This window comes from Colobus angolensis, unplaced genomic scaffold (genome assembly GCF_000951035.1).
Source record: "Colobus angolensis palliatus isolate OR3802 unplaced genomic scaffold, Cang.pa_1.0 Scaffold8, whole genome shotgun sequence".
NCBI lineage: Eukaryota > Metazoa > Chordata > Mammalia > Primates > Cercopithecidae > Colobus > Colobus angolensis.
Window position 1 is genome coordinate 12,525,245 of NW_012121820.1, and position 26,874 is coordinate 12,552,118.

The 26,874-nt window shown below is 40.9% G+C and overlaps 1 protein-coding gene across 3 annotated transcripts in view; it reads left to right on the forward strand.

The window, feature by feature from the left end:
- ZHX3 (zinc fingers and homeoboxes 3) overlaps window positions 1-26,874 on the forward strand; it is a 119,632-nt gene that overhangs the window by 41,440 nt on the left and 51,318 nt on the right. Inside the window, exon 4 of one of the 3 annotated variants that reach the window (XM_011929039.1) lies at window positions 6,720-6,759. The exons of the other annotated variants lie outside the window; for them this stretch is intronic. The gene's annotated coding sequence lies outside the window, so the exon portion shown is untranslated. The remainder of the gene's footprint in view (window positions 1-6,719; window positions 6,760-26,874) is intronic. 3 annotated transcript variants of the gene reach the window in all.

Sequence of the window (26,874 nt, forward strand, 5' to 3'; positions counted from 1 at the left end):
ATTGTTTTCAGATGTTTCCAGGTCATGTCCCAGGGATCCTCTTTGCTAATGTGTGAGACACTACGAGTGCCTTCTTGTTTCTTCTCTCAGGTCTTTCCATGCTGTTTTCTTTCCATGTAGTTTTCTTCTGTCATTTGAATCTTTTGTTCAATTCAGTTTCCTCCAGAACTCTAATTCATAGATTGTATCTTTCCTCTAGATGACAATTTGCCTGTGCATTCTTCAGCAACAGGATTGTGTAGTGCTGAGAGCATGGGCCCGGAACCAGATTGCCTGTGTTCAACTCCTGGCTCTACCAGCTACTAGCTGAGTGACCTTGGGCAAGTTATTTGTGCCTCAAGCTTCTTTGTGCCTCAGTTTTCTCATCTGTAAACTGGAGGCAAAATTAGAATCTACTACCAAGGGTTGTGGTGAAGGTTAAATGAACTACTGCTTGTCGTGCTTAGAAAGAAAGGTTTCCAGTGTGTGTTCACCATTGTTAGTTGCTTGTGTTGTCATTGTTGTTACTTGTTGTAGGGAAAAATGGTACGAGAGATAACCTCTTCGTCATTGTCATTTGGACCGTACAAATAGTGATAAATTTCAGGCTGTTGGAGTCTTACCTGATGAACTAGAAGTAGGCAAATCTTGGGAATCAGGTTGTATTCCCTCAAGTTTTTAAGGAGTTCGGCAAGGAACAATTTTAACCTTGGTCCAGAAGTGGCATCTGGAGTTCAAGTGTCCACTGTGTGACCTCATCTACCCCATGGCAGTGTTCAATTGATGTCTCTTAAAAACAGGATGTAAAAGATTTATTTCTACCTTACAAAATAGCTCTTCCAAAATTTTTTATTTTTTCTCTTAGAGTTGTCCAATCATCTCATCTGCAGATAACATATTTAACTTCCTATGCAATATGTATGCCTACCTTATTTCAGCTGTCTTGCTGCATTGGCCAGAACTTCAAAAATATTTAATATTGTAAAAGTGGCCTTTTATTGCCTTTTTTTTACATTTGGCTTAGAGAGGTGTTACATCATCTTGCCTTATCTATATACCTTTTGTTCTTAGTATTTTTATTAAAAATGAATATTATCAAATTACATTCTTGTGTCCATTGAGAGTTTCATTAAGTTTTTCTCATTTAACTTTCTGATTTTGTTTCATATGTATCTTGAACTATCATTCCATTGTGGGCAAAATTCTTACCAGTTTGGTTGTTCTTTTATCATTAAATTATTTCTGCCAGTCATTAAACACTTTTAAATCTATATTTATTCGGAGTTGTTGCCTATGAAAAGGTTTTTAAGAAATCTTATTGGAATTTTTAAAGTTGTACCCTTTGTAAAAAGTTCAAATAATATAATATAGACTATATAAATAACAAAATTAACCCGATAATCCCATTCTCCCAGAGTCATTGATGTTGGGTTTATTGTGAAACTTCCCAGAATTTTTTCTATGCATTTACATATATATAGGTTTCATGCCCTCTCATTCTTTCTCTTTTTCTCTTCTCCTTTCTCCCTCCCTCTCCATCCCTCTCTCCCTTCATCTTACTAAAAATGGAGTCATACAAAGTCCTGAAATGTTTTCATTTAATAGTATATAATGGGAGTCTTTCTATGTCCATGCACATGTATCTACTTCATTCTTTGTAGGCCGTGTTCCATAGTGTGGAGTGATCATAATTTAGCCAGTTCCCTGTTGGTGGATGTTTAAATTACTCCCAATTTTTTGCTAGGACTACATGAAATGTTTTTTGTACTTGTTTGTGTGTGCCAGTATTTTATAGGCTAGATTACCAGAAACAGACTTGTCGATCAAAGGTGATAAATAGAATAGGGGTTCTTAACCTAGTCTGTGAGTCCCTATAGTTGTATGCAAAATGTCATGTATACTATATATTGTGCGTTTTCTGAGAATGAGAGTCTATAGATCAGATTTACAAAGAAGTCATTGGTCCCCCAAAAAGAAAGAATTACCTGCACACAAAATTAGGCAACTTGCCCAAAGTTCACGGTGGAACTGGGATTTAAGCTCGTGGTATCTGACTCCAGTGGTATTAAAAGAGGAAAAAAAGTTCAGATGGAATATACATCAAATTATCTATAGTGCTAATCTCCGAAGGTGGGGTTATGAGAGCTCCACAATTATATTTTTTAAACAATGAAAATTTTTTTTTAATAAGCAGAAGAAAAGTAAAATTCACTGAACAAACAAAAGTAATCAGAGTGCTTGTGTGGCACAAATGGGGAAATCATATCAATTGATCTCTTGGGAATTTGAAGGAGAGTGAGCAGGTTTGTGAATGAGGGAGCCATTAGTCCTTCAAGAAAGCTTTGAAAGAATTTGCATAGTCTCAAACTACCTCAACATGTTAATTAACTATAAAGAAAGAGGTCATAAATGGATAGTGGAAAAACCCAGCAGGAACCACCTTAACCAGGAGGTCAAGGCCAACACCACCAGCAATAAGACATATCAACATCATGAACCCCATGATATGATGTATTAAGAACACAACATCATTTCTGTGGTATTTTTGCCAAGAATGTATAACCTCAGAGTAATCATGAGAAAACATCAGGCAAACCCGAATCAAGGGACAGTCAACAAAATAACTGTTTAACACTCTTAAAAGTTGTCAAGAACATGAATGACAAGGAAAGAACAAGGAACTGTCATAGGCCGCAGGAGACCAAGGAGAAATAACAACTAAATACAGCGGGGATTCTGAATAGGATTCTGGAACAGCAAAGGGAGATCAGTAGAAAAAACCAGTACAACTTGAATAAGGTCTTTGGTTTAGTTAATAGTACTGTATTAATGTTAAAGTTCTGGTTCTGGTAAATATACAATGGTTATGTAAGATGCTAACATTAGGGAAACTGGGGCCAGGATATATGGAAACTTTGTACAATTTTTGCAACTTTTCTGTAACTCTAAAATTAGCTCAAAATAATTTTTTAAAATCTTGGCCAGGTACAGTGGCTCACTCCTGTAATCCCAGCACTTTGGGAGGCCGTGGTGGGTGGATCACCTGAGGTCAGGAGTTTGAGACCAGCTTGGCCAACTTGGTGAAAACCCATCTCTACTAAAAATACAAAAATTATCTGGGCATGGTGGCAGGTGCCTGTAAACCCAGCTACTCAGGAGGCTGAGTAGAATCACTTGAACCTGGGAGGTGGAGGTTGCAGTGAACCAAAATCGTGCCACTGTACTCCAGCCTGGCTGACAAGAGCAAAACTCCGTCTCAAAAAAAAAAGGAGGCTGGGTGTGGTGGCTCACATCTGTAATCCCAGCACTTTGGGAGGCCAAGGCAGGCAGATCACAAGGCCAGGAGTTTGAGACCAGCCTGGCTAGCATGGTGAAACCCCGTCTCTAGTAAAAATACGAAAACTTAGCCAGGCATGGTGGCAGATGACTGTAGTACCAGCTGCTAAGGAGGCTGAGGCAGGAGAATTGCTTGAAGCTGGCAGGTGGTGGTTGCAGTGAGTCGCGAGATCACACCACTGCACTGTAGCCTGGGCAATAGAGTGAGACTGGGTCTCAAAAAAAAAAAAAAAAAGAAAAAGAATCTTGACAAGATTTCTTATTTTCTACCTCATTTTTTTTTTTTTTTTTTTTTTTTTTTGAGACGGAGTCTCACTCTGTCGCCCAGGCTGGACTGCAGTGGCCGGATCTCAGCTCACTGCAAGCTCCACCTCCCGGGTTTCTTACACCATTCTCCTGCCTCAGCCTCCCGAATAGCTGGGACTACAGGCAGCCGCCACCTCGCCCGGCTAGTTTTTTGTATTTTTTAGTAGAGACGGGGTTTCCCCATGTTAGCCAGGATGATCTCGATCTCCTGACCTTGTGATCCGCCCGTCTCGGCCTCCCAAAGTGCTGGGATTACAGGCTTGAGCCACCGCACCCGGCCCTCTACCTCATTTTTAAGTAAAGAGCCATTGTGGAGTTAGAGAATCAATTTGGACCTGAGTAGAAATTGGATTAAGAATACGAAAGAAAGCTTAGGGTTAAATCACCTTCTATGAGTGGGTAAAATATGAATGATGACTGTCCACAGTGCTGCCTATAATAGGCTCATTTTCCGATATATTTAATTTCCTAGACCTTTTTAAAGGGTACAGTAGTGAAAAGCTACGATGGGAGATTTTCATGAACATTTTATGAGGCTATGATAGCAGAAAATTAGTCAATGCAAGATACTGCACTTAATGGAAAAAAGAAATTCCAAACCAGCTTTTACAGAGTCACAGGTCCGTAGATATCACTTAGTAGCCTGAAGATCTCTGAAGATGTTGCCTTAGTTGTTTACTGCTGAAGCCAAGATGGCCTGAAAATTGGTGCACATCCATGTGAAGGTGACTGCACAGTCTTCTCGAGGCATTTGTAGATGAAGGTCCTTCCTTTGTAAGTGGGAGCTAAACAATGGGTACAGCTGGACATATAGAGTGGAATAATAGGCATTGGAGGCTCCAAAAGGTGGGAGGGGGCTGAGGGATGAAATACTACCTGTTGGGTACAATGTACACTATTTTAGATGATGTGGACACTAAAAGCCCAGACTATGGAGTCTAGGAGGAGTTGGAGTGTGGGACTCTCTGAGTACACCTGGCCCTGTCCATGAAGGGAAAGGCCATATTGGCCTGGGGGAGACATTCTGATTGCTACAAGGCTAGGCATGCTAGATACACAGGTTGAAAACCTGGAGAGGGGCTCTAAATTTGTTCCTTATGTAGCAACCTGATTAGGGATTCTGTTGCCTAGATGTTTTGATATTAAGAAAGGACAGCTCTGGGTAAATTACAGGAATAGTGAGGCTCCTAGAAAGCTATACCGCTTCTTAAAATGAGGGGGAAAAATCTAATTTGTCTCCATTGAGTTTGGTTGGTATTAAATCAGTTCTACCCCCACCTAATTAAGAACTGAATAGTCTCTTAATGAAGTAAAAAAAAAAAAAAAATTCTCAATTTGCAAAGCTGGAGACTAGTCTTATTCTGTCAGTGGGTATTTCTCAGCAACAGTTACATGCCAGGCCACTGTATTACACCCTAAAATCATAGCAGTGAGGGAGACAGTCATGGTCCCTGTCCTCATGGAGCTCACAATAGCAGTGAGCGAGACGGCCATGGTCCCTGTCCTCATGGAGTTCACAATAGCAGTGAGCGAGACCACAATAGCAGTGAGCGAGACGGCCATGGTCCCTGTCCTCATGGAGTTCACAATAGCAGTGAGCGAGACGGCCATGGTCCCTGTCCTCATGGAGTTCACAATAGCAGTGAGCGAGACGGCCATGGTCCCTGTCCTCATGGAGTTCACAATAGCAGTGAGCGAGACGGCCATGGTCCCTGTCCTCATGGAGCTCACAGACCAGGAGATTGTTCCTCCGAGCCTAAACCAGCTAGCACACCTCTCACTCAAAGGTAAATCTGCTAAAAAGGCTTGGTTTACACCAAAATAAGTTTGCTTTTTATTTTTTCCTTGGAGTTAAAGGTAAAATTAATTACCATTTTAATTTCCAACAGTGTTGAAAAATGTTTTCATTTATACTTTATATGTTTAATTTACATGATTTTGAAGTAGCATTTGGTGCCTTTAATGATTACAAAACCTGCCCCTGTCCTTGCCACTTCTTTCAGGCTGTGATGTTGAAGACACTTTGGTAAGGCTTAGTGAGTTTGCTCAGTGCCTACAGAAATCAGAAATGTGTTTACCAAGGCATAGCAATCTCTCAGAGGCCCAGTGTGGCCAGCTGGCAGTGGCCAAAGGAAGCCAACTCTTCTCTGCTGCATGGACACCTCTCCCTTCCTGAATTTAATCTCTTGAGTCAGATTCCAAGTTGTAACGTCAAAGTAGTGAAACAACTGGAGTGGCGCTAACTCACTGGATTCTACCACACTGTTAGTAACCTCTTCCCTGGCCCTTCCTCTAGAGGCTCTGGGATGTTCTATTTAGTAGAGATATGTCCTTATGCCTTGAGTTGGTAAAGTGGTTACGGTTATGAATTCTTTGTTTCTTTATATAAAGAGTACAGTGGATAAATGATGAGTAGTATTTATTTCTTAGAAGAATCAAGGAAAAGTTACTGGTTGACATAATTAATTTACAAAACTTAACTCTACGAACCCAGTGGAGTATAAGAATAGATGATCATTTTTTCAAAATCCTTTTGAAGAGCAAAGTCTACATCAGCAGAACTTTTTACCATCTGAGCTCAATCCCTTTCCAGGCATGAATCTTCCAAACCACCCTGACCTACCTGTTACTAAACTCCAGTAGGGTGCCTATACCGTGTCCTTTAACAAGCTTTTTCTTCCCCTTTTCTAACTTCAAGTTCCAGTTCATCAATGCCACCCTCCCCTTGAAATCTTCTTTGGCCTTCCTCACTCACTATTATCAGTCTCCCTCAGGTATCCCATGCCCATTGTAGGACTTTCCTGTAGCACACATCCATTATAGGCTGCTTTGTGATCCTTCTGTTGACATTGCTTTCTTGTCTCCTGCGTTATCAACTCCTCGAGGGGTCAGAGACTTAGGCATTCAGCATTATGTCCTCTGAGTATCCAGCATAGTGAATTCGCTAACATCAATTGAGTGTTTACACCGTTTCAGGTACTAAGCTATATATATATATATATATCTTAAATTATGTTGCTTATATTATTTTGATAGATACAATTTGCATTTGTGATTATAACCTTATGAGAGTGACGTGTATTATTCCTGTTTTACAGATGAGGACACAGCTTATGAATTTTGCCCAAAGCTGCAAAAGTAATAAGTGATAGAGTTGGCATTTGAGGCCAAGCAGTCAGGAGTCAGGGTTTCTAGTCATTACTTGACACTGGAATAATCTGTGGTGATGCCCATGCTCCTTATTATATGCTATAATGACATTATAACAGCTAGTACTTCTCAAACACCAACTGTGTGGCAGGCACTGCGCGAAGTGTTACATGTTTATTATCTCACTGAATCCTCACAAAAATCCCATGAGGCACTTGTAATTATTATTCCACAGATGAGGAAACTGAGATGCAGAGGAATATGGGGTTAAGCAACTTGTACCAGGCAACACTAGAGTGTGTGCCTACTACGTGTTGACAGGTGAATAAGCAAATAGATGAATAACAATAGGGATAGGGTTTGAGAAGGGAACTAACAGATATTTTAATTTTTATTTTTGCAGTGTCCCCCTCATGGCATTAAAGTTTCCTTCCTTCCGTCCGTCTGTCCTTCCTTCCGCTCTCCCTCCCTCCCTTCTTCCCTCCTTCCCTTCTTTTGACGGGGTCTTGTGATGTTGTCCAGGCTGGTCTCAAACTCTTGGGCTCAAGCAATCCTCTTGCCTTAGCCTCCCAAAGTGCTGGGATTACAGGCATGAGCCATTGCGCCTGGCTGAAAACTAACAAGTATTGAGTACCTTCCATTTTTTTTCAGTAGGATTTTTTTTCCAACATTTTATTATAAAAATTTTCAAACATATTGCAAAGTTGAAAGATTATTACCATAAACAACCATATACCCACTACCAGTTCTCAGCCATCAATATTTTACTGGTTTTGCTTTCCCTCTATGTAGTCGTCTGTCATAGTATTTTTGATGCATTCCCCCCTCACTATTTCAGCATGTTTTATTGCTAAGTAGAGGTAATTTTTTTTTATAGGCTTTTTTCTTTGGAAGTAAGATGTGTACATTTTATTGTAATTAAATCTTAACTGTATATGGGCCTGGTTTTGACAAATGAATACACCTATAGAACCCAGACACTTATGATTACCTAGAAAGTTTCCTCATGTCCCTTCCCAGTCAGTGCCCACCCCTACTCCCCAGAGGAATATCTACTATTTTTATATTGTATATTCATATGCCATCCTGTTCTACCAGAATTTAAAGTGACTCACTCTGGTCCATAAAATACAAGAAGAAAACATAAATGAGAAGCAGATGGAAGAAAGAAACCAAAGTAGGAGTATTAAATGGAACCAGGAGACCACCTGGAACTTTTATAAGTAATATATTATTCAGTCCTCACAAAAGATATGCGTAATTATTTCCATTTTATAGACAGGCTACAAAGCTATGTAGCTAATAAGTAATAGGGACACTTATACTCCAAGTCCATACTTTTTTTTTTACTACAGCCCCAAAAATCAAGACAACAGTAAAATAAAAGCTTATTTTAACTGTGAATGTGGTCTCAAATAATACACACTGAAGTATTTGTAAAATTGTGTTTCCTTTTGTTGGTACTTTGACCATGAGAGATGGCAAGGGTGGGGGCACTAAAATAGTCCTGCAGTCCTTGTGAAGTGCCTTAAGGTCAAGGTTGGCTTTGAGTTATCCTGTGTGGCCCTAGAGATGGGATTCCGTGTCCTCAGTTACATAAAAAGACAGCTTTTCGAGGACTGGTGATAAGAGTGAGAAGTCTTTAAATGTCCTGTCAACTGTTAATTAGGACTATAGCAACCTCAACAAGGAGGCATCTCATATATAACAGACTCCTGGTCAGAGTTTTCAGTTTTGACTTTAATGGATTCATTTGTTGTGTTAAGAAAGAGAAAAGATAGTATTTTGTAAACGAATTATAAACCTCTAATACAGGACTTTAGAAATCTACCTTCTACATTCTGTGTTGTCTCCTTTATAATAATAGATTGTATATATGAATAATGGGTGAGGAAGAACTGAAGATTACTTTAGGATTTCTTATTTAAAATGTCAGAAAAGGGATTGGGCATGTTATATGGTAGGAAAACTGTTACAAGACTCCTGGATAAAGTTAGGGAGAAACTGAAAAATAAAAGAAGATGGGCATGTTAGAGTTAGACTTACTTGGCAGTATAAAATGGAAGACTTCCCTCTTCTGGGCTGTGGCCACCAGCATCACGGGATGATACCTGGATTTGGCTCTGTTGGGCCAAAGGGGACTAAGACATGTTCACATGGTCTCAGGTGATGGATTAAGAAAACACAGGAACTAGCTCAGTGGCGAGGCCTGAGAAGACCTAAAGCAATGACTCTGGAAACTACTAGAAGTAAGGCAGGCATCCGGTAGCCCTGCTCTGCTGTCTGCACTGTCTTCTCTTTACCCCCTGCCCCCTATCCCTCTGCTCCCTAACTTCTCATTTCCCTCTCCCAGCCCCTACTCCCTGAATCCCATACCCAAAGCTTGAAAAGAGGACATTTCCTGGTCTTTCGGGCCTTCTGCCTTGTACCTCTGGTCTTTTGGAGCGTAAGGCAGGGGTAGACAGCCAACTCATCGGTAGAAAGATCCACATTAATGGTGGCTACCAATGCTAAAGATTATTTCCTCCTCCCTAGGCAGCAATACGGTTATCTCAAATAGACTGCTTTACTTGGAAAAAACCATTTTTTTAAATTATAAAAGCCATTCTTTCTTATTGTAGATAATCTGAAAAACATAGGAAAGAATAATGAAGATAATTGAGATTCTTTTAGTGATATCTTGATATCATCCCTTTTAGATATTTATTTAGAAATTACTTACATACAGTGTAAAGCCATGTTATATATATATATATATATATATATAAAACTATGTTGTTGAATTTGAAGTCGGTTTTTGTGAACAGCATATAGTTGGGTTGTATTTTTATTCTACTCTGCCAATCTCTGCCTTTTAGTTGGTGAATTTAGATCATTTACCTTTAAACTAATTATTGACATATTAGAGCTTTAATCTGCCATTTTATTATTTCTTTTCTTGCCTTTCTCTGGGTTGCTTGAACATTTTGAGAGGTTTTTATCTTGACTTTCTAATGGTATTTTTTTAGTGTATTTCTTTGTATCATTTTCTTAGCAGTTGCTCTGAGTATTACAGTATACCTGTGTGACTTACTACAGTCTACCATTATCAGCATTTTACCACTTTGAGTGAAATGTGGAAACCTGACTTCCATCCAGGTCCCTTTACATTCCCCCTTTTAATTTTTAATTTTTTAAAAAAGATACAGGGTCTTGCTATGCTTTCCAGGGTAGAGGTGAACTTCTGGACTAAAGCAATATTCCTGCTTTAGCCTCCCAAATAGCTGGGACTACAGGAGGATAATCGTTATATATATATCTCCCAATTTCTGCCTTTTCTGTTGTTTTCTGTTCCCTTTTGATGTTTCAGAATTCTTCTTTTAATTGTTTCCTTTCTGTTTGAAGAACTTCCTTTAACCATAAAAATGTTGTGCCATTTCCTTCTGGCCTCCATGGTTTTATTTTTTAATTTTATTTATTATTATTTTTTATTTTTAGTAGAGACGGGGTTTCACCGTGTTGGCCAAGCTGGTCTTTAACTCCTGACCTCAAATGATCCACCTGCTTTGGCCTCCCAAAGTCATGGGATTACAGGCGTGAGCCAGCGTGCCCGGCCAGGCCTCCATGGTTTTAGATAAGAAACCTGTTGTCACTTGAATTGATGTCCCCTTATAGGTATTATGTTGTTTTTCTCTGCTTTCAAGAGTTGCTGTCTTTAATTTACAGAAATATAATTAAGATGTGTCTTGGTATGGATTTCTTTGAGTTTATCCTATTTGGGATATGTTTACCTTCTGAATCTGTAGGTTTACGTCCTTCACCAAATTTGGGGAATTTTCAGTCATTATCTTTTTGAATACTCTTTCAGCCCTTCTCTTTTTCTTCTCTCCTTCTGAGACTCTGGTCATATGAATATTGGATCTTTTGCTGTTGTTTTACGGGTGCTGGAGGTTCTGTTTCAGTCTATCTTCATGGTTTTGCCATGTTGCCCAGGTTGGTCTTGAACTCCTGGCCTCAAATGATTAACCCGTCTTGGGCTCCCAAAGTACTGGGATTACAGACGTGAGCTACCATGCCTGGCCAACAGGTGATTTTTTAAATCTAGTTTGGACATTTTGTCTATTAGGAGAGTCTGGGTCCTATTTAAATCTTCCATTTTAGCAGGCAGTCACACTGTTTAGATTTAGCATGTGAATTGGGATTTACTCTTGTGGTTCCAATGATGATTTACTTTTCAGAGCCTTTGCAGTACTCTTGGTCCACTTGGTTTATCTGGTACTGCCACGGCTTCCACTAGTGCCTGTTGGTGCTGTCTGATGGGGGTAAGGAATTTCCCTAGGCCATGCTGCCTGGTATCTAGGTAGAGGAGGGAGTCTCCATCCTGCTGGGATGAAGCATGCTTCCTGGAGGCCCTGTAGTGGGGGGGAAACGTGTTTTCCCAGACTGCTTTATTGTTATGCTTTATTGTTAGTGGGGTCCTGAGCTATCCCCCTTGTTGGTGCTTCCAGCTGGCCTGGTATTGTCAGCAGAACTCCCATTCAATCCTCTGCTGCCCTCTGTTGCTAGGTTGGGGGTTGGGAAACAGCCTTGGCCACCTTCTTCTATTGAATGGGGGTGTGGTCATAAGATGTGCTGCTATGTTGTTCCTCCAATCCTGGGTCCCTAAGTAATTTACCTTCCTTTTTCTTTCAGACTTCTCCTTTGGTTGCCTTTTGTATTATTTTAAGGATTTAGAGTTGTACTTACAATGAGGTAGGGGGAGAAATGGGTTTACACTGTCTTGTCTGAACGGTGACAGCGTTCTATTTAACCATTCATCTTTTGGATGCTAAGATTGTTTTAAATGGTGAGTAGATTAGACTTTGTATTGGAGAACTGGGGGAAGGAGGCCTCCCAACGGCCTTGATATCTGAAAGGCTTTCTTACTCCACAGACTCATGGGCTGGGGCCTGGTTAGCCGCCCAGTACAGGCTATTACTCATCTGCCTTCCGCTTGCTTGGCTGGTGATGTCAGTTCTTCGTGTCTGCTTTACAGGCAGGCTTTTCTTGTTCTTATGCTCACTGAATAATGCAGTAGTTTGTTACACTTTTAGCACGATTAAAACAGATGAACTGTCACTTTCGTAGGGTCTTTTCTTGGCCTATTCTTTTGGTCAATATTGTTTCCCTTTTGGCAAGGGAATTTTGCAATTTATTTTAAATTCAGTCATGCAAATTGTTTTTAATTGTGACTTAACTATGAGATATTTATTTTTTTATGTGAACATTTCTGTTTCAGGGCTGCAAAGCAATGACCAAGTTTTTCTTATATTAGTGTGAAGAAAGTTTTTAACATTTTCCATTTGTGAATGAGGAATTTGAGGTCATCTCCGTTCTTCCAAAGTAAATGTGCCTTTAAAAAAGTCAGAGTGAGAAATCCTTTATAGTGGAAGTCATGGGTCATTTTGTATAGTTTACAAGAATAGTTTTTGCACAAATAATTTCAGGTTAAAATTGCATACTATTTATTCCCACCCATTTCCTTTATTGGCTGTGACACACAGGAATTACGCCCATTGCTTGACTAACCTTTCTGACCTTTTGTTACTTGGCTATAAATTGACTTGGGTCTTTTGCAAAAACACTGTCAGGGGGGAAAAATCTTTTTGTTAGAACCCAGCCAATTCCTGCTTCAGTGGAGAACAGTTTGTTCTCCTGAAGAACTGAGCCAGTTCAGTGAACAGAAAAACATAGCCATAAACTGGCATCGTCAAAAACTGCAAAAGCGATTGCCCACATTCATTCCATAGAGGAGGGAGCTTTATAAAAGAATGAGCTCTTGGGGAGAGAGATACAGTTTTGAGCTCCACGGGCTTTAGGTCAATGTAATTGACTCGTTAGAGTGAGCTATAACCACATCCAAAAATTTTCTTTTCCTGAGCTCTGGCAGCCACCAACATTTTAACATTTTAAACAGGAATATTGTAGAAATTCTCCTGCTGCCTGCTTTCAGTCCTCTTGACTGTGTTGTAGCATGTATCCCCTGCATTTCATCTGATCTTCCCATGAGATTGGAAGCTGCCTCTGTTCAGCAATGCAAACATTTCCCAAGTAACTTCTCTGTGCAAAGCTGAGTAGTGTTATACTTCTAGCAGAGAAGACATTAATAATGGTCAGTGAATTACAAAACAAAAACAAAAACAAAAAAACCCTGAGAAATCATTGTATGACAGGCACAGGTGCAAAGTAGTAGAAAAACCTACAAGACACAGTTCTGGACAGACTGTATCATAGAAGTAGAGGCATTTGAGAGAGATTTGAAGTCTGTTGAAGAGTTTTCCAAATGGATGAGAGGAGAAGAGTATTCTTGTCAGAGAGAGGAGTATATGTAAAGCTGAAGAGTGATGACCCAGCATGGGGTTTCAGGTACTATAAGTAGATTTATGCTTGGGTGTAAAGTATAAGGAGGGAAACGAGTAGCAGACAATGAAACTGGGGAGGTGTGGGGACCTGATACCATGGGTCTCAAATGCCACCTGAGACAGTTAGGAATTTATACTGTAGGCCATGGGAGCTCTGTAAGAGCTCGAAGCAGGGGAATGGCCTAGGCAGAGTTGAGGTGGGAAGATGTGGGTTTGTAAGGAACTGTTCAGAAAGGGTGGATTGGACCAGACTACGATAGGATGATGACACCAGGCTGAAGTGGGCAGACTTTGTCCTGCAGGGAATCACTGAAGACAATGATCTGTGTTCTGGAAAGGCAAATATGGTTGTGATTCAGGGGAGCCTACAGGGAGGGGAGGGTACAGGCAATGTAGATTGCTGAAATTACTGCAGAGGTTTACAAGCCACAAGAGACAGATAGTGCGCTGTAAACCTTACTCAGGGCGCAAGTTGGTGACCGGGGAATGGAGGGGAAGAGGAAGGATGCAAAAAGCCTGAGCCTGCTACTTAATTCTCCTGTTAAAGACACTTCCACACAGACTGTGTTGTTTAATTTTTATAGTGGGCCCTCTTGTCTGTATTCAGATGATTTCCATTGTGCAGAAGAGAACTGAGATTTGGGAGGTTCAATACTTTGCCCAAGACCCAAATGACCTGTGCTAGGAAGTAGCTGAGTCCAGATTATAACCCAGGTTCATCCAACTGTGAACACAGTGACATACCACCCTTGACTAGTACTTGCTATTACTGAGCTGCCCAGTATTAAGCAAGTCTCAAAATGTATATGTACTTTTTTTTTCTTTTTTGAAACAGGTTCTTCCTCTGTCACCCAGGCTGGAGTGCGGTGGCATGATCTTGGCTAACTGCAGCCTCGACCTCCTGGGTTCAGGCAATCCTCCTGTCTCAGCCCTGCCGAGTAGCTGGAACTGCTGGGATGAGGCACATGCCACAATGCCCAGCTAATTTTTGTATTTTTGTAGAGACAGGGTTTCGCCATGTTGTCCAGGCTGGTCTCAAACTCCTAGGCTCAAGCGATCTGCCAGCCTCAGCCTCCCAAAATGCCAGGATTACAGGCGTGAGCCACTATTCCCAGCCATATACATATTCTTTATAAGAGTTCATGTCTATAAATCATAGTACTGCTAATATTTAGATACTAGTTTTTTGTTGTTGTTGTTGTTTTTCCTCAGATGGAGTTTTGCTCTGTCCCTCAGGCTGGAGTGCAGTGGCACAGTCTCGGCTCACTGCAACCTCCGCCTCCTGGGTTCAAGTGATTCTCCTGCTTCGGCCTTCTGAGTAGCTGGGATTACAGGTGTGTGCTGCGACGCCTGGCTAATTTTTGTATTTTTAGTAGAGATGGGGTTTCCTCATGTTGGCCAGGCTGGTCTTAAACTCCTGACCTCATGTGTTCCACCCACCTCAGCCTCCCAAAGTGCTGGGATTACAGGTGTGAGCCACTGTACCTGTCCTAGATATTAGTATTAATGCTAATAAAATTAGTATTTCAAAAGCCTGGAGTTTTTTCTTCTTAACCTGTTACCCTATGAAAACATCAGTTATATCATTTTATTTGTTAAAATCTCACCATTTTAGAAGAATTGGTTTAGGGGAAAGCCCAACCAAATTGGCAAAAAGTGTGAGTGAGTGAGTATGCTTAAAGAAATGTAATTTTGGCCAGGCGCGGTGGCTCAAGCCTGTAATCCCAGTACTTTGGGAGGCCGAGACGGGCGGATCACGAGGTCAGGAGATCGAGACCATACTGGCTAACACAGTGAAACCCCGTCTCTACTTAAAAAAAAAAAAACACAAAAACCTAGCCGGGCGAGGTGGCGGGGGCCTGTAGTCCCAGCTACTCGGGGGGCTGAGGCAGGAGAATGGCTAAACCCGGGAGGCGGAGCTTGCAGTGAGCTGAGATCCGGCCACTGCACTCCAGCCTGGGTGACAGAGCGAGACTCCGTCTCAAAAAAAAAAAGAAATGTAATTTAAAAATGTTCAAGGTGTGTCTGTGTGTGTAACAATTCACATTAGAATAACAGACTATGGCTTTCAGAAATTAGAGAACTTTTTAGGACTGACCTGAACTTAATGTAAGTTTAGTAAATGTGTGCTTTAACAAGTCTCAGAAAACATACCTTTTAGTTTCATATCTGAAGAAGAGGCTTACTAAGCAAAAATCATCTTTGGTGAAGTCCCAGGACAAATGAATGATTCTCTTTATGCAGCATTCATTCTACGTTCATGAGGTCATGGAGTCTGGGGTTAGGGCCTAGAAAAGGAGATGCAGAAGAACCAAAAACAAACCTGGCCTACTCTCTATCAAAAATATATTCCTGGTTAATGGATCAGCTCCTAGTTAGTTACCACGGGGAAGTACTGTTCTATTTGATATAGAAGACTTGAGGTTCCAGCATTGAAGGCTGTAGTTATGGAATGTTGCAAGCTGTCTCTTTAGCATCTCACATTTTCACCCTTTCCTTGCTTGCTGCTTCTCAAAGTAGAACCAGAAATAATGAGTGTTTTCAAGGTAGTAAAGTGCAGGAAATGTGGGTAAAGTATCTCAATCTTAAGATTACTGTATTATTATCTTTTTGGCATCACTGGTAGAAATTGCTAGGTTTTTAAGAAAAAATTAAGATCTAATGTAACTGAGCTGTGGAGCTGTAGCACACTTCCCTGCCCAAACAGTTGGAATTATATATAGTACAGGAAAAGAAAGCAAGCCCTGCTTTCCTCTAGTGGCTGCTGAGCATAGGAGCAGAGCAGGAGAGGCAGTTATGTAACTGGATGTGCTCATTAGTTCTGCTGTAAATTCACACAGCTGGACTTCTCCGGGTCCTTTGTTCACCTCAGCATTAACTCTTGCTCCCTTCTTTGTATCAGTGGAGCGTGTACCTGGCACATAAGGAAATGCTAGCGTCACAGAATTCAAAACACAGCCCCTGACGATCTAAGAGCAAACAGACGAGTAAGCAGGCAGCTACAGCTTGCAGGGGGCAAGAGGCTGTAGGTGCTGCAGTGTGAGGAGGCACAGCATGGAGGAGTCTGCCAAACAAGCCCGGAGTCCCTGGCCACGGTGGGAGGCCTCTCAGTCTGTGAAGATGCCTCTGAACCTCACTTTCCTTCTGTATAGAAAGGAGCTCGTTACAACCACTTCATACATAGGTATTACATGATGCTATGAAAATTGAAGGTGGTGACTCATGCAATGTGCCTTGCCCAGAATTGACACTCAGTGGGCATTTTGTAAACATTTACTTCTTGCTCCCTTCCCTTTCCTCAACCCCCATCCCCAGCCCCAGCATTACCTTGTTTTCTTTTTACTGGGAAACATAGTCCCTTTTGTGAACACTATTAATAGATCAATTTTGAATGTCAGAATACTCTCATCTTTACTCCCTTCTCTTCTTTCCTTCCTCCCTCCCAGGACTAAGTATGCCAACTCCTTTTGCTTTTCCTGGGCCAAAACCCTTCCAAGGGTGAGAGGTAAGGGAATAGGAGATGGCCCGAGAAGGTAAGGATGGCACTGCAGTCACAGAAACAGCACAAATCAGTATTTCTTCTTATCTATTTCCCCTCCCGTCCTCCCAAATAGGCGTGGGAATTCCAGGTTCATTATGACTATTCTATTAGCATTCCCCCTTGTTGTCTTCTCTTTCTTTGATTTACTGAAAGGAGAAAGACAGTAAGGGTTTTTCTCTTCCAAGCTGCCTGGGTCTAGAATCCATCCGCTCCACTTATAGATGTCCTACTCCCAGTCAGGGTCCTACTGGACATTCATCAAAGGGTCCCCATCATGGGATCTCATTTGCCTCCATTTGTCTTTTTTTTAAAATATGTGTTTAAAAAAAAATACATACAGTGCCTTACTGTATTGCCCAGGCTAGTCTTGAACTCCTGGGCTCAAGCGATCCTGCTGCCTCAGCCTCCCAAGGTGGTAGGATTACAGGCGTGAGCTACTGTGCCTGGCTCTCCATCTGCTTTAAGGTAGTCAGAGTCCATACCTGAGGGCATTGCTGAGAGGACTTGAGTCACACATCTGTCCCTCTTTCCTATTTGGTTCATGGCTTCCTGTTCTTACTCTGCACCTCCCCAGCCTCCACATTTAGCCAATCTGCAGTTTCTGGCACATCTTCACCATTCACCAAAGGCACTGGTTTTCAACTAGGGATGACTGTGTCCCCTAGAGGATATTTGGCAGTGTCTGGAGACTTTTTGGTTGTCATGACCTGGGGACAGTGTGTTCTACTGGCATCTAGTGGGTAAAGGTCAGGGATGTTACTAAATATCCTGCAATTTACAGGACAGCCCCCCAGCACATAGAATTATCTAGTCCTAAATGTCAATAAAAAGGTTGAGAAACCCTGATGGTAAGGGGTGGTCCATGAATCCCTTTGTGTTTGCCTGCTTCCATTTCTGTGTTTAAGAGCTTTTGTTAACCTCAAAAGCATCTCCTTCCCAGTGGATTACTTCACATCTCTTAAGTTTTCCTTCACTCTCACTCCAGTCAGAGTTGATCCTCACCATAGGGTTTCTAAACTGCTTGTGTCCATTCATTGTAGCATTTACCACATTTGCCTTCTAATAGCCCCCTTCAACATGATATGTTCTTTCTCCTTTGAGAGTAGAATAAGAGCTTGATTATGAGGATGACCATTGAAATCCTATATATTGTTATTATCATATAATAATATTATAAGGCCCCAAACTTCAGCACTAGGGGAGTCAGTGGCACATAGTGAAGTCAGCCCAGAACATAGTGTCAAGAGATTCAGTCTGGTATCCAACTATAATTGTCCAGCTCTGTGATAAAAGATATAACTTTCCTGAGCTTTATTTAGCTTCCACATAGGTAAGGCAGAAATAATATCCATTTCCTAAGATTGATTGAGTCTGTGAGATGTTAGCATAGAACCTGGTCCATAGTGGTCATTCAAATATGAATTGAATCGGGAAAATGAAGCCCAGGTTCCAGATGTGACCCTGATAATAATTGGCTCATGGGGAAAAATTGAACTGTTTCTTACTACCTTGACAGCAGCAATCTTAATTCCAGGCAGCCACCTCACCATTACGCTTCATGTATGAAGAGAAACCCTACTGATGCTGGGCTGGTGGCACATCCTATTCACTGTGGAATTAGTAGAAAGTGTTGGTGCTTTCTCCTAATTTCATGGAAACAAAGGGAAATCGCATACACTTCTGACCCCCATTATTTTATAGAGGAAATATTTCTCCCTCTCTTGGAACACTGGGAACCTAGAATCATACCCTGAAGGTTGGGAGGTCTGCCCTGACCTGGGTACCCAGAAGTCTGCTGCTTTGTAAAGGGACTGCTGAGGCAGAGAGGGATACCACATCCACTTAGACCCACGACTTTCTGGTACATGGAGACAAGCACAGAGGAAGTGGTATTACGCTTTGTTCAGACATTATAAGACATTTAGCTGTTTCCACCAAGCTAAAAGGTTAGTGACAATTGATCCTGTGGGCAAAGACAATTGCCATATACTCTTAGGGATAGGGTTATAAAAATCATTTAATTATTAAACAATGGAAGTACTATCTAGTATTTGGCCAGAGGATTTCAAACTTCCTCCATATATGGCCTTATCTCTAGAACAGAATGGAAGTCTGTCCACATCAGGGAAAGAGCTGATTCCATCCTTGGAGATAACTTTGAAAGGTCTTAAGACCTGTCAGATGTCATTGGTTTTCCATTCTGTCAGTTGCTAAAGACATACTACACTAGTAGGTCATGGGTCAGAGGCCAGCAGACAGATTGTGTATGATCAGTTAGGCATCAGCGTTGACAGGGTTCGCAAAGCTAACAGCTGTGTAGGTGGCTCCTCACCTTGTTTGCATTCTTTGATTTCTCCTAAGCCACTTTACTCCACATCTCAGGACTTAGCTCTTCACTGTAAATATACTCTTTCTACTCCTCACTCTTAATGGATGTTTGTGTTTTCTTGTCAGCCAGATGTACTGTGGTTAAGGATCTAGGCTTTGGAGTTGGGAATACCTGGCTTTGAATCCTAGCTGTTGTCTGTTGCTTGTGTGACTGAGTCAGGTGACTTGGTCATTCAAGCCTTGGTTTCCCAATTTGGAAATTCAAGTTGATACTTAGCTCATAGGGTTATTGTGAGGATCAAATTAAATGAGAAAATAAATGTAAAGCACAGTGCCTGACATCCTTTAATTTTATCCAGTTGGTGGTAGTAGTAGTCGTTACGTTTCTTGAGGGCAGAGACACTATGGTTTTGAACTCTTCCTCCTTGTACGCAGTCTCTTAGAGCTGAGCATCCAGTAGCACTCAAATATTTTAAAATTGAAATAATGACAGGTACACACATGTACACACACACACTCTCAGAGGATAATCTGATAATTTAAAACACTCTAGAGGTCATGATTTTAAAGTGTTTGAGCTTATTTTTATAAATATGATACATAAGGGGTCTAATTCATGGATTGGAAGAATAAATATTATTAAAATGTTCATACTACCCAAAACAATGTACAATCAATGCAATCCCTATCAAAATACGAATGATTCTTCACAGAAATAGAGAAAGCAATTCAAAAATTTATATTGGAACCACAGACAACCCAGAATAACCAAAGCTATCCAGAGCAAAAAGAACAAAACTGGAAGAATCACATTACCTAACTTCAAATTATACACAGAGCTATAGTAACCAAAACAGCATGATATTGGCATAAAAACAGACGCATAGACCCGTGAAACAGAAGTGGGCAAAGATTTCTTGAGTAATACCTGGACAAGCACAGGCAACCAAAGCAAAAATGAACAAACAGAATCACTTTAAGTTAAAAAAACTTCTGCACAGCAAGGGGGACAAATAAAGTGAAGGGACAACCCACACAGCATGGGAGAAAATATTTACAAACTACCTTTCTGACAAAGGATTAATAATCAATGTAGAAAGAGCTCAAACAACTCAACAGGAAAAAAATCTAATAATCCCATTAAAAATGGGCAAGGGATTTGAATAGACATTTCTCAGAAGAAGACATACAAATGGCAAACAGGCATAGGAAAAAGTGCTCAGCATCGTTTATCAGAAATGCCAATCAAAACTACAATGAGATATCACCTCACCCCAGTTAAAATGACCTTTATCCAAAAGGCAGGCAATAGATAACAAATGCTGGTGAGGATGTGGAGAAAAGGGACCCCTTGTACACTGTTGGTGGGAATGGAATTTCCCACTGCGGAGAACAGTTTGGAGGTTCCTCTAAAAACTAAAAATAGAGCTATTATACGATCCAGCAATCCCACTGCTGGCTATGTACCCCGCAAAAAGGAAATCAGTATATCCAAGAGATATCTGCACTCTCATGTTTATTGCAGCACTATTCACAATAGCCAAGATTTCGAAGCAACCTATATGCTCATCAACAGATGAATGGATAAAGAAAAATGTGGTACATATACACAATGAAGTCCTATTCAACCATAAAAATGAGATCCTGTCATTTGCAACAACATGAATAGAACTGGAGATCATTATGTTAAGTGAAATAAGCCAGGAGCAGAAAGACAAACGTAGCATGTTTTCAGTTATTTGTTGGAGCTGAAAATTAAAAGAACTGAGCTCATGGAGATAGAGAGTAGAAGGATAGAAGGATGGTTACCAGAGGCGGGGAAAGGTAGTAGGGTGAGCAATGGGGGGAAAATAGGGATGATGCGTAGGTACAAAAAAATCAAATGAATAAGACCTGGTATTTGCCAGCACAACAGGGTGACTATTGTAAAAAAAAAAAATAATAATAATAATTTAATTGTATGTTTACAAATAACAGTATAATTAAAAGGATAAATACTTGAGGTGATGAATCCTCATTTACCCTGATGTGATTATGTATCACATGCCCACATGCCTGTATCAAAATATTTCATGTAACCCATAAATATATACACCTACCATGTACCTACAAAAACAAACATTTAAAAAGGGGTTCTAAGATATATGTGAGTTACTAATCTTTGCAGTAAGTTTGATGATTTGAAGGGAAAGCATCTGAGCTATATCATCTCAGCCCTCTGCCAAAATAATTTCACTTGATTATGATTTACTTTCCCATGCTCTGCCTTCTGGAGGATCCATGTAGGAATGGCCTATTGACTAGCCTGGCCAACATGGCAAACCCCCCCATCTCTACTAAATAAAAAATTAGACTGGCATGGTGGCATGCACATGTAGTCCCAGCTACTTGGAAGGCTGAGGCAGGAGAATCGCTTGAACCCGGGAGGCAGAGGTTGCAGTGAGCCGAGATTGTGCCACTGCACTCCAGCCTGGGCAACAGAACGAGACTCCATCTCAAAAAAAAAAAAAAAAAAAAGGCCTATTGAGTGTGTGTGACTGCATCTTTCCAAACTAAGCCTCCTGCTTTACCCATTTTCTCTTAAACACAGTTCCAAGACATTCTTTTCCTTGAGTTTCCCTTCAAAAGAATTTCTCTCTGTATAAGAATAAACATTTGTCTTTGTTAAATGATAAAAATAGGGTCCCTTAAAATACATTTCCATATTTGCTCTTGATACTGGGAATCACAGGGTCAAATTCAGTGCCAGGTGAAGGGTGGAGGACATTGTAATTGTTCCCCTTCTCACAATGTCTCTTCTCCCTCCTTCCCCAGTCCCTTCCATAGGAAACAGGGAATGTTTGTTTTTGTCTTCTGGTAGGAGAGGGATTGGATTGTTGAAGCCCAGTCAGGTAAACCCCACACCTGTTGAACAGTGATTAACCCAGTGGCAGTCATGCCAAGAGGGTTTGTTCATGGCTGGGCATGTGACCTGTCCAGGCCATCAGCATGCTTGCTGAGGACTTTCAAAAGAAGGCTCTTCAGTCTTCTGATTCAGTCTTCTGACAGACCTCCCCAAGACAGCCCTCTCTCTGTGTCCTTCTGGATGTTTGGGACTTGAAGCCTGGGGCTGCTGGAGTTATCTTGCTGTCATGAGGGAAGCTACCCCTAGGATGTGGTTAACAAAGTAGAAAGAAAGAAAATAGGCCCTTGTTTTCATCATAGAGCAACTGACTCAAACTCAACCTGAAGCCGCTGAGCTTTCCATTCACATGTGCCAGCATACCACCTTTGTCGTGTAAGCCCTTTCAAATTAGGTTTCTTACTTGCATCTTAGAATCCAAATGGTGCTTGATAGATAAGTTTCCTTGTATTTTGTGTATTTTAGTGATTCTAACCCGTGGATCAAGACCCTGCCTTGGAGGTTGGGGAGCAGGGGGTTGGAAGGGCTCTATTTTGGCAAGGAATGGATTGTTTATGTGAGCATATTTATGCAAAGTAAGGAAATGTCTTGCCTATGTATGTATTAATATTTTTCAAATTTATCTTGCTGTTTTGATGAAATGTAAATTTCAATAAAAGTACTGAATTTGTAGGTTTTTATCCTGTATTTTTCACAATGAGCAGATGTTAGAAGCATCATGAATTTGTCCAAAAAGATTTTTTTTGCAGAAATTTTTGACATGAGGAAGAAGCCCTTAGATAGATGTTTCCACCCTCTGTCTCTCCTTCCTTTCCTTCCTTCTTCTCTTCTCCTGCCATAACTCCCTGCTCCCTTCCTTTTTTTCTCTTTCTCCAAGTCTGTTTTTACCCTGTTTTCCTTCTGTTGAGTCTTGTTACTCAAACTCTGTTAGAAATAGTTGAGACATAAATTCTAATTAATTTTATTTGGATGGCTATGTTAAGGTTCATTTAACTTTTCAGGGCCTGTATCGATGAGCTCTACATAAATGCAAACAAATAATGGGTATTGAGTGCTTTAATAGCAAGGGACCCAAACTGAAGTTCATTCCGCATGCAACAAATTGCGTATTGGATGGGAATGCTTATAATGATTGACCCTGTTTTTTGTAGTAAGCAAGAAACTGCAAGTGAACCCCTGTAATTGATGTGTTTAACGAGCACTCACTGTGTGCACATTGCCATTAGTGTAGCTGAGTGGTGCAGCACTGAACCCTTACCTCAAAGATCTTATAGTTCATTGGAGAGAAGAGACATGTACACCAGACACTGTGTAAGCCAGGGCTGTGTTTTATAAGGGAATACACAAGTTGACATTCTGGAACCTCTTTCTTAGAATTATCCTACCAGAAGAGCCCTCTAGAACCTTGTGTTTAGTAAATATTGATCATCGCCATTATAAAATATGCTGTTTGTTAATAAAAACATACTCTATTCTGCCTTTTTCTTGGCCATTTTTTTTAGCTATACACAGCAGTTTTCTTTTTATTTTGTTTTTTTGCCATAGAACCAACATTTTGGCACTGCCCCCCACTCTCAGCCATGTGTGCACATGCACGCACACACACCAAGTTTGCTGCAAGTACAGCATTACAGTAATTCAAAATTATAACTGTCTCTCATGGAAAAGAGGCTGCCTGCTGGTTCGGCGTGGGGATAAGTGAACTAGCTGAACTGTACTCATTTATTTCGTACTAAACAATGTATAGCTGAATGCAAGTGAGAGAGACTTACAAGGACAATCTTGAACTATCTCCCAGTTTGTTCAAAACAAAACCAAAGAAACTTACCGACTCTGGTATTTCATGTCAGCAGTGACAAAGGCTTACTGAGCTCCCCAGTAGGTGCCTGGCCGTGCGTGCTCCTTCTAGAATGCCAGCGGGAAGGCCAGGCTGAGCAGCCAGCTGGCTGTGGAGCCCTTATTCTAAGACTATGCTGCCACTTTCTTGTGACACTGGAGTCAAAAGCAAAAAGGGGCTTGCAGCCAGTAACCAAAGGGCTGTATTCAAGCAGTGACCTATTTTTACACTGTAATCGGGTTGGGTTTCTCTTTTTCCCTCGCGGGGCAGTAATCTCAAATTCTTCTGAGTGCTTGAGAAGCCAGTTCCCTGTTACCTCTTTGGCTTGGTTGTTTTTCACTTTCACGTAGGTCACTCTTAACTTGAGGACAGGAATATCTGTCCCTTTTCCCTGATTTGAGGGTAGAAGTTGGTTTATGTGTATAAAATAGAGAGATAGGAAAACATGAACCAAGGTAAGGATAGATGGCTTCTGAGGAGGAACAAAACCTGGTGAACTAGATAGAGAAAGGTATTTGGGATCATAGGTCCAGGGTCCTGCCCTTTCAAACCCTAATCACACATATGAACTAATTACTTAGCTTAGTCATCAAATTTTGCTTGTGCTTCATATGTGCTGGGTGTCAGATGCATAGTAATAAAAAGGTAGAGCTCTTGCCTCAGCCCACAGTCTTGTGGGGGAGGAATCTTGTACCCACAATTACAATGCAGTGCCGCCAGTGCAGCAAGGGAGTTGGGCCTGAGTGAGGGTGTTGGATGTTGCTGGAGAGGGGGTACTAAGAAGGTATCAGAGGAATTCCTCCTGAGCTTCTTACTCAGACCCTTTGCTACTCCAGCCTGTCTCGCTTCCATCAGACCAGTGCCTAGCCTGTGTTAGGTTTTTTGTTTGCTTGTTTGTTGCCATTTAGGTCTATGCTATGTATGATCTGCAAGGGTCAGTTCTTCAGGTGGGATTTTCATGTCTCTTCAAGGAGAACTTTGGGACCAGAAGCCAGTGTGCCACATGGCTCCATCCTCCCAAAGGTGATATGCCTTGGGACCTTTATGCCTAGGATGATACATACTCCTGTCTCCTCTACCTGGACAACTTCTTTTCATCCTTTAAGACTTGTTTTTAGCATAAGTCCTGCCTCATTTATAAGTTCTGCCCTGATGTCCTGATAGTTCTTGTCTGGTGTCTCCATTGCCTTTTTCCTCTCTTCTTAGCATATAGAGCCTTGAGCTTCAACTCATGCTTCAACTCATCTATTTACACCCGTATCTATCTGTGTTCCCCCACTGCACTGTGAATCTCGGACACAGGGCCTATGTTTTATTCACCTAGGACATACCAGTTGCTTAGCAATGGTGAGTCACATGAAGGAATTATGTGTGTCATGTGAATGAAGTTCCCATCTGGCATCAAGATGGCTAAAGATATCGAGAGAGCTGCAAAAGATTCTTGATTGGGTCTCAGACTTTTTGAGCTCATTGAATGTCCTTTGTACTGAAAAGGATATGAAGAAGGTTTTGCAGGATAAAGCCTAGGGGGATGTAAAAAGTGGCCTGCTGGGATTTGGGAGACAGAGATCAGTAAAGAGGGGTGTATACACCACAACATAGGAGGGAGAATGTCTAAGGGAACACCCCCATTTAGGTGTTTCTTAACTTTTATGTGTAATATACTCCTGAACACAGGGCAAAATTCACATTATCTGGCAGATGTTATCATGTCTCAGCATGGCGTGGTCGTGTGCCAACTAGTTTTATCAACGTCTGAATTCAGCATTCAAAAGGTGATTGGGAAGTATCCATGTTTGCTATAGGCAGAAGTTGAGGTTGCTTGTGTAACAGCCTTCCTGGTACTTCCGGGTAACAGGGAGAAATCTATCACAGGTGCTTGATAAAGATGAATGTAGTGATTAAACGAACCCTAAGACCAGCCTTGCGTAAGTTTCTCCTGACTCTGTAATGGTTTGGACCTTACATTTTGAAAAATACTGATACATATCAAGAATTTTCCTAGATTAAAAGACAACTATGTACACCAGAGGGTGCTGTGTTTCAATTTTCATATCTCTTTCTTTTCCACTCCTGTGGTTGCATGCTACGTGATTCATTTGAGGACTAGCCAGTTGAGAATTTGCCCTCAACAAAGGACTGTTGAAGACCTGAACACACCCTACCCACTTGCTGCTTTCCCAGCATAACAGATGAGTTCAGACATGGCTACACCACACTACCCAGGTCTGCTTTGCTGTATACTAGTTCTTAACCATTGAGTTCTTTGTTTAAAACTAGACCATCTTTTTTTTTTTTTTTTTATGCTGCAGCTTAAGTCCATTTTCAGTATTCTTTCTTTGGTGAAAATGGAGACCATCTGGTCATCATCTTCTGTGTAATAACAATGATTGAAGATGGTTATTAAGTCACCCTTCGGCCTCTTCTCTTGCCTAGGCAAAATTGTCTTCATTTCTGTGGCCATTACCCATAAATCTCATTTTCCAACCCTTTAATCATCTTGGTGGCTTCCTTTGAAAACTACTTCAAAGGCTGTTTCACTGCCTCTATTTTGGTAGGGTCTGGGCTGTCAGCATTTAATGGATATGGAATGTGGTTGTTTTAACCATCTAGTTTCCATAGCTAGTTTCCACATCTCCAGGCCAATCACTATCATTAACCATTAGGAGCTGCTTTACCATCTTTTCATTGTGATTACTTTATAAATATTATTGATTAATGTGTTGCTTTGACTGAAAATACAAATTTTAGCTTGTAAATAATTTTAGCTATTGGCTAATACAATTTTACAGCCTCATTTATGGCGTTTGAGGTTCTTTTCTAAGCTATTTGATTGTAAGTGAGTATGTTATCTCTTATTAGAGGATATATTAATTTTCCTGTGTTTTATTCGTTTATTAACTTATCTCTGATTGCCTACCATGTGTCAGGCTCTGTACTAGGGATTGAGGACCTAAAGATAAACAAAACATGGGGCCTAATTCAAGGAGTTCACAATCTGGAGAGAAAGTCAACCACATACAAAAAAATTAAAGGTAGAATGTGCTACAAAAAATGATTTAGGTACAGTGGAAGTTTAGAAAAGCTTCACTGAGGATATCATATTTGAATTGGG